Here is a 14,167-nt window from a genome sequence, read left to right on the forward strand (position 1 = left end):
TTTTCACAAAATTCACAAAGATCAAAGGCTCATTCATTCAGGCTCATTAAAATTCAGCTCAGTGGCAAGTCTATAAAACTCTTGGTAGATTATTACTTGTTGTGTGGACCTAGTGAATAAGGTGGGTTTTCAGTCCCAGGAACCTTCCCTTCGAAGGGAGCACCACACAGGCAGATGGTTGGTATGTCTCCATTGGAGCTTCTTAGTTGGTACGGACAGGAACGTCTTCTCAACAACAAATTTATCTGAAGATGGAACCTCTATTTTTCTTGGTGCCTTTGAATCCATTTGCAAGGCCCTGGCCCAGATTACTGTTAGTATAGGTTAACAACTGACATTCCAACTAACAAACACTTATCTTTATCTGTTATTTTTTGTTGTTGTTCACTGGGATCATGTACAAACAACATTACTCAAAAAAAGGGAAAAATACTTTGTATTTGATTTAGCTACTCACACTTTTCCATCTATAATTCCAAAGGCAGGTAAAAAGGGAAAAAAAGAAAGGTGATATAGTTGACACTATATTGTTTTATGTATAGAGAACTGCCTATTAACACTTATAAAAAAAGAATCCACACAAGATTTTTTCTTTCCTTTTTTTATTTGTTCCAGATTAAATGATTTTTAAAAAGCAATAAAACATATCAGATGTCTCGCATGCTGTCTTTTCTGCTGTGATTTTTTTTTCTTAAACATAAATTGGCCTTGGGGGCATCTGATGTACTTTCAGTGTAATAGGTGGCAGCAGAGTCCGCTGTGACTGTTGTCATCTAACAGACGACAGAAACAGGCTCAGGTAGGGGCGGCTTCTGTCAAGACCGGTTTGGGGTGAGGTGGGAAAAAAACTAGTCTAAAGGTACAGCACTAAAGCTTTTTGATGGAAATGGGTGGAAGGGAGATCAGATGCAATTGATTGGTGCGTGTGACATTCGGTTTCCTTGGAGTTCTTAAAGGTGCTCGAGGTGTATATTCAACTTTTTTACAATCGGGCGGCAGAGGGACGAGACCATGTTGTGTAATTACAGCTGGTTGGGCTGGAGAAGGTTGGTTTGCCTTTCTGGGTCTCGGTGGGACACGAATCATGTGAAAAGGTCTGGTAGTTGGGTTTTTCGTACATTCGTCTAACGATCTTTGAAATGGACTGGATTTTCTCATCTTGGTCAGGTGCAATTTTCCTGCCTACATAGATATGTTTATGTTCTTCAAAGAGGGCAATGTCTTTCTCAACCTGACTCATTGCCTCTTCGAGCCACTTTTTATAATTGTTTTTACAGTGCTGAGAAGGAGATATGAAAAAAGGGAGGGATTGATACTCAAAGTGTAAATCAATTAATCTCCTTTAGGTCCTGGAGAATCATTTCTTTCTCCTCCTCTGGCAGTGGCTGAATAATGTTAGCCTCGCCCTCAGCCACGCCCTGCGTCACCCTTTCTTTCTCTTCATTTCATTTACTCAGGTAGCTTGGTACAGGTCCAAAATCTTTTTTCTTTCTATAAATGGGGACAAGTCCTTCTTTTCAAAGAACTGCTTGTGCCCTTTGCTTGTGTCGACAGAAGCAGGTTGAGCCTTTAGTGGCTTTTAGATATTGGATGATTTCCTTAACGAGTAAACGGCAATGGTGAATGGCTGCAGAGAATCCAGAACGTGATGACACCAAGGCCTGAGCACAAGGAAACACAGTTAATCACACGGTTTAACACAAAGGACAAGTGGAGGCCAGACAGGGCCTACTTACCACAGTGGGTGACTGAACGAACTGGCGACAAGTAGCCGGTCATGTTGGCTTAAATAGTCTCCCCGTGGTTAGTCGTGAAATCAGGCTCAGGTGTGAGGCATGTAGCGCCGCTCGATAGAGTAGCCGACGAACTGTCCTGATGATGCCTCCCACAGCTGCTCCCACGGACCCTGACAGCACCAACAGAACAAGCTGAAAAAAGTAGACAGGTTGTGAACATTGCCTGGTTATCAGTCCTGAACATCACTTAAAGTCCTGGTACATGAGGGATTCAGGATTTTTTGGACTATTGTTAATGGTAGCTAATTGAGCTAAATGAACTTTAACATTTGTTTGAAAGAGCAGGCAGTTCGCTCGTTAGGGTAAAAGAAATGTGGTTTATTGACCTGTGTGCCAACTGGGTTCTTATTATTTATTTATTCTTATCTAATAAGACAAACAGTAAATGTGGAAATTCTCCTTCTGTGGTGCTATTTTGTAGTGGTTTAACAGGGTTCATACCCCTTTATCAAAGACAAATTCAAGCACTTTTTAAGCACTTTCAATGTCCATTTTCAAGCTTTTCCAGCACATTAGTAAGTTTACACGTTTCATATAAATATAGTCTATGACTTAATTATTATCTATAACCCACATAATTAAACATTTCAGTTACATAAAACATGTAAATTTTGATTTTATGTACTGTATAGCCTGTATAATTAATACGTATGTTTAGTAAATTATTTTCATAACTTGCAATGTGAATACAAATTGTAAATTTTGAAAACCTTGTCCACCTGGAGACAGTGTTTGCATTGCAATCTGGCTTTGTGACATTCAGTAGTACGCTCAATGACACACAAAACAAAACAACGGCTACACAACACACTAGCTATACACTCCAAGCTAAACGTCACAAATCTCTCACAAATCTAAACTCGCCCTCACTCGCTCGCTCTGTCTCGCTGCTGTCACCGCTCTAGATCCAAATTTTGCTTTTAGACTTTGCGACTCATTTTATTTCTCTATTTGATAAGAAAACTATTCAGTCAGTTATTTGTGGTGAATGAAATACCCTTCTCTTTTCTTTTCTCTAAATAAAATAAAAAGTAAAATACAAAGTATGTGGACGTATCTAAAAGTTAAAATAGTTTTCATCCTGAAAATGATCACACATTTGATTTCCATGTCTGAGAACTACAAGTGTCCAGTGTCATGTGTCATGTGTCACAAGTGTCATGCTGTTCTCTCTTTGTGAAGGACTGATAGAAAAGTTTAAAATAAGTAATTATCTGTCCTAAATCAATCTTATTAGGTCAGTTTAAAATAATTTTATCATGAAATTGTTTTCAGTGTGGGAAAAAGTATTTAAGTAATTCCAAGTAAAAACTATATAAGGCAGTAAAAAGTTCTATATTCAGAAAGTTAAAGTATCAGCACGAGAATGTACCTAATAATCGATAGTAATATTCAGTATTTCTTTTTTCTTCAGTTATATGAAACCTGGAGTATTTTGACACAAGGACACACACATATACACCAAACACAGGACAAAGACACAAGGGGGACCTAAATGTGCAAGAAACTAACATGGAATAAACTCAGGACTAACCAAATGAAGTTTAAATAATAAACTACTGTTGCTATGGCATCTATTATATTAGTATTATTATTATCATATTATTATTACATACACACACCTTTTTTGGCCAGATTTAGTGTTTGCCCAGGTTCCAGCTGCAGTCACTACGACAGGTGTATATTATTGCTGTATATGTTTATCAGCTTTATGTATTTTGAGGTAAGTTCATCTACAGTATTTCATCATATTTTATAAGGATGTTATGTGCTTATATCAACTCTGCCCAGTTTGACCCATTTAGCAAAAATGAGCCTGTTTGAGGCTGTGATATTTATAAATCAGTTATGATATGGCAGGATTTTCTCACTCAATAAAGGAATATTTAATACATCAGCCTACTCTTCATTTTATCAGAAACATGCAATTAATCACAGCTTGTGATTTTTTTTTACCCACACGAGTAATGCAGTGGTGTAAAGAACAATACTTGCCTCTTGAATTTACGATCCATACATACACTGTCAAAAATGCTTGTCTGCTTGTCTTTGAGATGAAGATATGAAGTGATATGAAACAGAAATAAATTTGCTTTGAATCTTTACTGATGTGCAGCATTTCAAACTGAGTTAAAGTTCACTGCTGTAGATTTCTAATAAAATACAAGCAATGTAATGTTGGACTGACATATACTATACCAAAGTGACCAATATTAGCTGGTATTTACCAGCTAATATTAAAATTAACAATCATGTTTTACAGTCCTGTGGTCTCTCAGCCTCAGATACTTACCATATCAAAAGATCTCAGTAAAAGTTAAAGAAACTAACGTTCTTCTTCATTTCTATCAAAAAATGCTATAAAACACCTTGCTGATAATGTCGTGGTTGCTGGGCAACCGGAGGGCGGGTCTTAGGCTAGACCATCCCATTTAACAGCCTTGCACTTCCGACCTTCATGCAGGCCAGGTCTTTCGCAGGATGAGGCTCCTTAATTGGGACACACCCAGTGTTTATGCTAATGGCTAATCTAGCTAAAGACTTAACAATAGGAGCTACAGAGTGATGTACAAAACTATAGGATGTTAAGATGTGTGTCTTTTTAACAACAGCGATGTGGCTGTACTTACATTAATTTAACGAGCTGCCAGTCGAGGTAAACTAATCAACAGATGTAGCTACGAAAAGAGTGTAAGGCGGGTGTTTTCGCGGTCATGTCCAGCGGGAGTGTGGGCGTAATTTGGGCACAGCCACTCCAGACTTAGATGATTTCAAAAGTTCAACGTGGCAGCTCCCACAGATGGGAAATTCTGACATCATTTTTGTGCAATGCGAGGAAGTGTAGCCACGTCGTTCATCTGTTTTTTTTTTTCTACATTTATCCTTATTGTATTCCAACATTTTCAAGATCCATACTTTGAGATTCATTATAATTGAGTAAATAAAAATGTGTAAAAATATCACATGACATGCTCTCCCTTTTGCTGTAATCTGACATGAGGGAGGGATTGATACTCGAGGTGTAAATAATCAGAAATCCTTTGATTTCTCCTTCTCTGGCAGTGGCTTAATCATTTGTTCTTTTCTTACCAAGGCATCTTATTCCTGTTTAGCCCTCTCTTTCTCTGCGTTTTGTCTACGCAGGTAGCCTGGTACACTTCCATATTCTTTTTTGTTTCGGTAAAAGTGGACAAGTCCTGATTTTTCAAGGAGCTGCTTGTCCCCTTTGCTTGTGTCGACACAAGCAGGTTGAGTCTTTTGCGGCACTTTTTTTCTTGGGAGAGTCTACCTTAGTGTGAGGGCCTGTGTATTCTGGCACTGCTCCACATTGTAGGCGTTTTCTACTGGATACACAGATTCAGTCAAGCCAAATAACTTCAAGGGAATCGTGAATCTCCTGCCTGAGCTCCTATCTTGGGATCTTTTTATAACCTTCCATGTGACATGGAGATATTGGATATGTTTCAACAATAAATAATTTGCCTTTATTTTTCTGTTCTGTTTTCTTGGAGAATCGACATTTGGGGTGTGTGTACGTTTGTATCTTTGTGTGTTTCGGCACCTAGCAAACTAAACAATCCCGCTATGTTGTTGCGTGGAAAAACATGTCCAAAACTTTTGCACCATTCCATATAGATATAACTAATATTGTCTCATCCTATATCTTGTATGAAAATATATCAATATTTCTTAAAAGCTTGATACATCACCCAGTCCTTTTCACTACCACGTTTAGAAGCTTCATTTGCACCACTTTCATGCAGAAAACGGACTTCACACTGGACGTGGGGGCTGCCTGGCTCTCATCTGTGGGAAAGAAGGAGACTATCAGAGGGATGATTTTGCTTTCAGTTTTCAAAGGAAAAAAAATGCTCTCTATAATGAATATTTTGGGATTTGGTAGGTTTAGGAAACTATAGAAAGGTAGTTAGGGTATGTGTGTGTTTCTCATATTCAAAGGAACTCAAGGGCCAGTAGTGTGTTTATCATTTTCCATTATGACTAACAAACATGACGCACCTCTAAGTATCTTCAAGTCAAGAGTTATGCTACAGTTACAGTATGCGCCAAGTTGAAACTCAGAGTACACATCTTTCTGCCTCTCCCCAGTGTGTGGTGCAGGAAGGTGCCCCACCTCTGGACTCTGTTGCCGTTTTTGGTGCTAACACTGTGTGTGATACTCAGACATGATAGCAGCAATCAAAATGCTGAACTCAAGCTAGCTTTACAGCTATAGCTGTAGCTATAGTCGATAAAATAAGTGTGTGACGGTTTTAGAATATTTACATATTTTTGTGACTCCTGAAGAGACCAACCAGAAAGAAGAAAAAGAATTTGGGACATGTTATTAGTATGAGTAAATTTTTAACTGAACTTATCCAAAGCAGGGCGACCCTTCTTGCTATATTTGAATTTACAGTCAAGCATAACTGTAAGTTGAATAGACAGTAGTGAAAAGGATGTTTGTAATCTGGTAGTAGGAAGCCACCAATGCTACTATTGTTTTGCCGCTGTATGGCCAGGGCCAGTGATGACAGGAAACTAAGGAGGCAGCTGTGCATGGATGGATCTGTAAACAGTTATGACATGATGACCTGGTACAGTGTTGATGTGTCACAACTGCTCCTTTGTCACAGTGATGAAGATTTGCTTCCTCGTGTGACAGTTCTGTTATCAGAGCTGGTGTGGGGTGGAAAACGGGAGGTTACTGCAGAACATGGGGCGTGAAAGTAATAAAGGATTAGACCAACGTGAGTGTACAGTGATCTGCACTTTCATGTACAGGCGCATGCTGTGCTAACTCACTCAGATGCAAGAGGGAGGTGTGAAGATGCCATCAAAAGCACACCAAAATCCTGCCTTACCTCTCATATTATGTAAAAAAATGGATAAAAATTACTTTATAAACATTTAAACATATTCTTAATGTATTAATAGGCTGTGTGGAGTAACATAAATCCCAAAAGAGAGAATTTGTAGATTGGCATGCTAACACTCACTGATAAGCACTAAATGCGGCAGTAATTTTTGGTCATAAACAAGCTCTGACAAAATACTCTCAAATCCACAAAGTTAACCTCAAACTGGCATTCAAGCCACAGTCCAGAAGATTGATTCTTCTCATAGGGTTGCAAAAGCATGTTTCGGCCTTCAGTTGGAAATGCTGATGTGGCTTGTGGAGAGCTCACTGTAACATTTAAACAGAGTAAAAAGAGTTATAACACCAAAGACACATTTTTATTTTGCCTATTTGCAACTATATAAGCTCATGAAAGACGACTCCCACGTTCTTATACAAATCCAGCACATTTAACCACACATCAACTCATTCAAAATGTATTTCCCTAAATGTGTCTAAGAATTTCAGAGAGAAAAATAAAGACTTGTGAGTATTTTAAATCTCTGAAGCAAGAAGGGATCAAAATGACCTGCAACATAAGAGGAAAGTCAAGGTGGAAGTAAATACCAAGCTGGTTATACACACTGAACTAGAACATCAATATGTAAACCGCACGAATCAGTCATTTGGTTTTAACAACAAGGGGCATCTGAAAAGATTACATTTGTACCCATCTTTACTGAGAATTCACTTCACTTTGAGGTTCTTTGTATTTCTTTTTACCTTTTTTGGTGCAAATGCTTTAAATCTATTTTACAGCACAGGCCCAAAACCAAATGGTGTATTACAACTACAACTACAACTCTATCAAGAGAGAATTTTTTCACCTATGGAAGTTATTATAGACTAAAACAAGCCTTAAAAGCTATTTTACTCACACCCATAAGGAAAAACTACTAATGAATGCAATGTTTAAGAACATACATTGGATGTTTTTAGCCAAGATTTTTTTTTATAAGGGGATATGATCATTTGATGTTGCATCAACAGAATAGATGTTACTAGCACATATTTGCCTGCTTCCAGTGTGCTTGTAGAAGAGCAAAAGTCTGAAGAGGTTGAAGCTTTAGCAACAACTTGCTTATGGCTGTTGCATTTATATTTTTTGTGCTAGCTAGTGATCAAAAATCATTCATCACATCTTTAAATGTCAGCTATGATTTTTCCAAATCATTTTGCACAGCTCTCTGTTTCATTCTTGACTTGACACAAATGAGCTGAAACCAAAATTGCTGCATAAAATTCACATTTGGCTACTAAGATACCAACAACGGAGTTTTTCATAAATGAAGAACGGCTACGAGCTGAGTGTGGATTTTTCATTTACCTTCCATTTCTTTACATAGTTCCCATTGTGGTCTGACTTCAGAAAAATGTATTGCCACTTTCCACCACGGGTATCACTGGCTTGTATGAAGCTGATTCTGATTTAATCAAAAGTATCAGGTGTTGTTTGAGTGAAGGACAGCAGCGGTGTTGAAGAGGAAATGCGGGGATAGTTTTACAAGAAAAGACGAGACCTGGCAACGTTTTCTAGCATTACGGGTTGATGAAATGTTCTGGAAGAGCATGTGGTTATTACCCCAGCGGATGTTATTGTACAAAACCGACGACGGGTAATGAAATGATATATGGTCTTTTACTGAGCAGGCGAGAGTGTGTATCCTCGTATGCCTGTTAGGGCACATGTGTGTCTGTTAAATGAGGAACCAGGCGGCACCATCTGCCTGACAGCGACAACAAAAGATGATGAGATTGGGTCCTAGAGGAAATCTAGTTTTGTTTGCCCTGTGTGTCCCCTCTGCTTCACCTTTAGCATACACACACCCACACAGACACAGTGGCTCTTTGGACTTGTCACCTTTTAACTCTGATGGGGGAAAGGTGGAAGGGAAATACACTAGGAAGCATTTTGTTAGGAGATTCTTTTGTATTCCGGCAACTTTTGCTATCAAAGAATGGGGGAGGGGTTGGGGGTGTGGGGTGACTGAGTGCACTGGGAAGCACCATCGCGGGGGGGTACCTCAAAGGGTGGACAGACCAACAACTTGTCTTGCAGCTCTTGGACCAAATGACTCTTTGTTTGACACCTTGTCTGACAGCGGAGCTCTGCCTGGCACATCCGCTCTTGGCTGACAAACAGCGTATCGTGTCTCTGTCAGACCATCTCCCCCCTTTCCCAGCCTGTGGTGAGGGTGATGAACAAATGAAGGTGGGGAAGACAGAGTGGCAGGTAAAGGGAGAGCGACAGTGCCAAAAAGAGGGGCAGAGAGAGACACCGAGGAAGGTATGTATCGAATTAGCTCACTCCTGCCAAGGGAGCTGAAGAAGGCTTGCATTATTGGCATTTTTCATCTCCAGATCATCAACCCGACTCATCCAGTGTCCAGGTTGCCAGATGCTTCCTTGGAGAGCTCCGGTTTCACTCAGAGTAGAGGCCTTTGTCCTTGCACTGTTGCATTCAAGATACATGGCCCACTGGCAAGGGCATAACCCAGACTGAGGTCATATACACGATAACTGTTCCTACTAAGGGTCCACATTATAGTGCTGAGAGGTTCACTTTTTGTCACTATTTGTATTTACTGTATCTTTACGTGTCCATGAAAGAAGTCGCATCAGCTTTCAGTCACTTCTTGACTAAAAGCTGCCACTCACATAATTGCAGACGATAGAAGGAGATAACAGGGCCAGAGAGAGTGAGAGACACAAAAAAAGGGACAGATGGTGCGCTATGAGTCACAGAGGCCTTAGCAGATGTTTACTTCTGGGGAAAGAAAAAAACGTGACCAGCCATCGCAAGCCTCTGTTGTGTGGGGCCAATGGGAGTCAGACTAAATTAAGTTAACATCAATTAGCATTGCATCCTCCTTTGCAGGTCAGCTCTACATTAATACAATTCAAGCTCGTTCCAGCTCGATTTCAATCCTCAAGAGGGCCATATCTAAATTTCTAAATATTTATTTGTTTTTAAACAAAAGAAGTTCACGATTTTTTTCTCACCAGTAGGGCAGAAATTTGGTCATGATTGAACAGAGCATTATCTTTGGCACCATTACATCTTTACTTCAGGCCTGCTGCACAGGCTTGTTATGGCTCTCCTTGCTTTCCACTTGTTATTCCTGCCTGACTCTGTGCACTTTAACATGTGATAAGCTGGAGTTTCAGGCTTTTTAGCTGATTAAAAGATCTAACCTACTAAATGTCAAACTTTATGTTTTAGTTGGAAAAAGGCACCATGATAGTGTTTGATATTTTTTTGTCTGATCTGTGTTGATAATCTAGACGATCACATCCCAGAGTTTTCACTGTTAGTGTAAAGTCTATTTACTGTGTTTACAAGTCAGGAGTGACAGCTTGAACAGCATCAGTCCGCACAGTTAAGAAGGTTAGCGTTAGTAATCCAATATGGGAGAACTCACTGCAGCATCTTATGTCCAGGTTTAAATACAAAACTGTATGCGCTCTACTTAATAGGCAAACATTGTCAAACAAAGGAGTCCTTTCAGGAGAAAATCAAATCTGGATCTCAGAACCCAGTCAGGAGTTTGAAATGGGAGTTCACGGATGAGAATGAAAGAGCATTTGTGTTCTGCAGCGTGCATGTCATGATGCAAGCGTGTATGCATAAGGAAGGAAATGTCCAATGTTAGTGTGCAGAGCACAAATTTCCTCTTTATTGAGAAGCCAAGTAAAAATTGCCTCTTCCTACCCAACTTCCAACTTTAGACCGAGGTCACCCTTGCACTTGCAGCAACCCCAGTTACATACTATTCAAAAGAATATGACTGCACTATTATTAATAGGACGTGAATGCGTGATTACTGTGATGACATACTGAGGTGTGACGGTCAACTTTAGCAGTAACCCACAGGGGAGCTCCCGGGGATTTTTTGTTGAGGAAATAAATTTGAGTTTTCCTGTACAGACCAATGCCAGAAAAATGATAAAGGTCAGTGAGTCATGACTCGAAACCCGCATGCAGACATAACAAACGTACCCACACGGACAGAGTCAAGGCTGAAACACAAATACTTGTATAAGCACTGAGTGAGTAAAAAAATCACATTGCCAAAACCAGATGTTCCACCAAAAATCACAAAATAAAAGGTCAGATCAAGACTCAGATCGTCTGAAGACAAATCATAAGTGTGATAGCTCACTGTTTAATGAATCATTCATTTTAAAAAAGACATGGTTTAGGTTACTTTTTTTCCTTTTTTGGTTCAAAAGTTAATTAATATCTAATCTCATCTTCTTATTGTAATAACGTGTGAAACATAAAAAGCTATTTCAAGAAAGATAACTGCAGATGATTGGTAGTATAAAGCAGCCAGTACAAAAACCCAACCATAAGGTAATGGAGCAAATGAAACACGTTCTTGCTACAATTCTAAATGCACAGTGATAAATGGTTGAAGTGAAGAAAAATGTCTCCTTTGCAAACAGAGCTACTTACTACCTAGAAGTCTGTAACAGTTGCAACATTTCCAGAGGTTGCTCCAGAGACACTCCCATTAAGAGGTAACACATAAGATAAGATTAGATGTACTTTATTTATCCCAAAGTTGGGAAGTTGTGGGATGTTTCCATTTTCTGTGTGTAATCTTACTGCATGAGAGCGTGAAATCCATGCTTACTCTGTGTTAAATGCTGTTCACTGATGAAGTGAAGCATGAAGAAAATAAAATCTGAACTGTGATGTCTGTTTACCAACTCTACTGCAAATCCCAGCTCAAATATTAAGCAAATAGCTTCTATTCCACTAAACGCAGTACTTCTCTTTGATTAAATTCTATGAACTGCTGTGTGAATTATTTTCTCTTCAAAAGCACTGCGCTTTCCCTACAGCATCTTATTCTCTTAACCTTTGTGAGCAGAGAACACGAGTTCAAGGATCACTCTTCACAGTCCATAAATACTGAGATTTCTGTATTTGTAGTGAAGAATATTGATATTCCAATGGAACAGAACATAGTTTCTCAAGCGTCACGCAGCAAAGCTTCTCTATCCTTACAGTCATTACCTCTGGTCAGCAACTTTAAATGTAATACAGAGAAGTTCATTTGATAGGGGTCATGCCAATCACTGTGGCACTGCTATCATTACACAGTAATGAACATGCTAATGGATGTAGAATGAAAAGCAGGACGGTGAGACAGAGTGTGATGGAAAGAGGATGAAACAAAATGTGGCCAGTAATCACTCCTATACTGCGCACGCACAAGTGGTGGCACTATATCTCTTAGGAATGACTTGTGAAGCTTACAGTTCGGTCACTCATTAGAACTTTCAGTATTACAGAGGAAAATTAAACAGATGGAAGGGTACGGATGAAATTACTGCGGTTGAAGCAAAGTCCGGTACAGGACGTTTATTTATCTGACTAGCTTATTAGTTTAACCAGTGCTTCTATGTCATGCAGTGGTCTGTATGAGTAAGTGCACGAAATACAGAGGTATCTGTACTGTAAATGATGCCAAATGGCAATGACATCACACTGTGGTTGTGCCCTCAGCCTCAACCAGTCATGCACAGTCATGAAATTTTGCTCTAGAAAGAAAGACAAGAATCAGATTTGGAGCAGCTGTTTTTGTGACTGAGACAGCAAAGCAATGTTATTTTTTTCTTACTTGAAGGTTTAGACAAAACAGGTGCTTTGTTGCAGTGATGCAGTGGAAGATGAGTGAAAAAAAAGTTTTTCTCTTTCAGTTATTGAGTCCTGTAGTAGTCTTCATTCAGTCATTCAGTAAATCCTTGTTTGTATGCCTCTCATGCTTAAATTAAAAGTCTATTTATTGTTCTCTTCATTCTGTTTTGAAAATCTTCTGCCTCCAGCTCCTCCTTCTTATTTATTCCCTGCACTCACGTCCCATCACTTACCTCTCTCCTTATGTTTTTTCCCCCCTTTCCTGTCTGCACATACAACGTCAAGGAACTGCAGCTGATATGATCCTTCTTCTCTGTAATGCAGCGGGGTCCTAATTGCTGGTCTTCCAAACAAACACACAGTGCAGATTTATGTCTAGCTGGCCACACTTCAGCAGACAACCCAACAGCAGGGGAGCCTACACAGCTCAACCCCACCAGCTACCACCATCACCTTCTCCATCCACCACAATCACTATTAAAAAGCTCCAATTAAACCATTGCTCTGTGGGGTAAGCAGGAAGGAGGCAAAGCAGGAAGCAAACTGAGACGAAAAACACATGAGGACACGCTTGGAATAAATATAAAAAGTAGCATTGTTTTGCCATGCAGGGGGAAAAAGAAGAAGGGAGGGGAAATATAAAGAAAGCGAATTAAGAGCGTGAGATTTCTTGCTATTGCACAAGACACATTCTCCCTGTAGCACCAGACTATATGTGACGCTACCGCAAGAAGGAAGGAAGGAAGGAAGGAAGGAAGGAAAGAAAGAAAGAAAAAGGAGAAGAGATACTGAGGCAGTGATTTACGCTCCTCTCGTCTTCATGTCCAAGGAGCCTGGGGGTAAAGGAAATGGCAGAAGGCACAGAGAGATAAAAGTCTTTGTTCTACGGAGGTGTAGAGATCATTACATTCCACTAGATAGCCTTACACTCCTGTCTAGCTTGGCTGACTGGAAATGCAAGCAAATATAAGAAACTGTCTGAGAATACCAGACACCATCTTTCATTATGCTTTTGTATGGTGGGCGCCCTTGGCTATTTTTCAATGTTTCATAGGGTTTCCTTGGAAATACCCATTGAAAACAGCTGTCAATAGTTGCCAAGGGAAATGGTCTTGCTCAATATCAGCTGTAAGGACAAGGAGGACATACATACTGAGTATATGTATATATAAAGCAACAAATACAGTGTCTAGAGGATCTGGGTTGGACATTTATCCTTTCTCACGCAACAAGAGCTAGTCGGTGTCTCATGCATTCTTACGAATATCATTGCAACACAGCAGCTGGGACTCTGAGTGATTCTCGTAAGGGTGCTGCCTGTGCAGGAGGCTGAACTCATGACACTCGCTTGCTCACAGCTCTCCAGATCATTCAGACATCAAATGGACTTTGTAATAAGGAGTTGGCAGCTTTAAGACTGTTTAATGTCCAATTTGTCCAATTCTAATTGATTTGGATAATTTTGTCCTCAACAGGTAATAGCGAGAAAAGTTCGTGGCTGTGAATCATGTGAAAATGATTTTACTTATGCCCTCATAATCCAGAAAAAAGTACAAGGACCGGACCAAGAAATAGTCCAGAAGATTTTTACACTTTCAATTACATTTCAGCACTATCCATCTCCTCATCCGACTCTAGACATCTGAAATATTCAGTCAGCGGCTACAACAAACCCACAAGTGTACAAGTTGCCAGATGTGCACTGAACCAGAGAAGCAGTGCAATCAGTCATTCCCACTACTTTTGAAACTGGTACTGAGTGATGAAGCCATCTCCATATGAGCAGACAGAGGGCTAAATGTGTCACCAGTCATGCCACAC

The 14,167-nt window shown here is 39.7% G+C and overlaps 1 long non-coding RNA gene across 1 annotated transcript in view; it reads right to left on the bottom strand.

The window, feature by feature from the left end:
• Positions 1–597: 597 nt before the first annotated feature.
• LOC102080667 (uncharacterized) overlaps positions 598–14,167 on the bottom strand; it is a 37,598-nt gene continuing 24,028 nt past the window's right edge. The window contains exons 3-5 of the long non-coding RNA XR_001224751.2: positions 5,507–5,603; positions 1,737–1,928; positions 598–1,661 (exon numbers count right to left, since the gene is read on the bottom strand). This is a non-coding gene — a long non-coding RNA (uncharacterized LOC102080667). The remainder of the gene's footprint in view (positions 1,662–1,736; positions 1,929–5,506; positions 5,604–14,167) is intronic.

This window comes from Oreochromis niloticus, linkage group LG15 (assembly GCF_001858045.2).
Source record: "Oreochromis niloticus isolate F11D_XX linkage group LG15, O_niloticus_UMD_NMBU, whole genome shotgun sequence".
NCBI classification, from domain to species: domain Eukaryota; kingdom Metazoa; phylum Chordata; class Actinopteri; order Cichliformes; family Cichlidae; genus Oreochromis; species Oreochromis niloticus.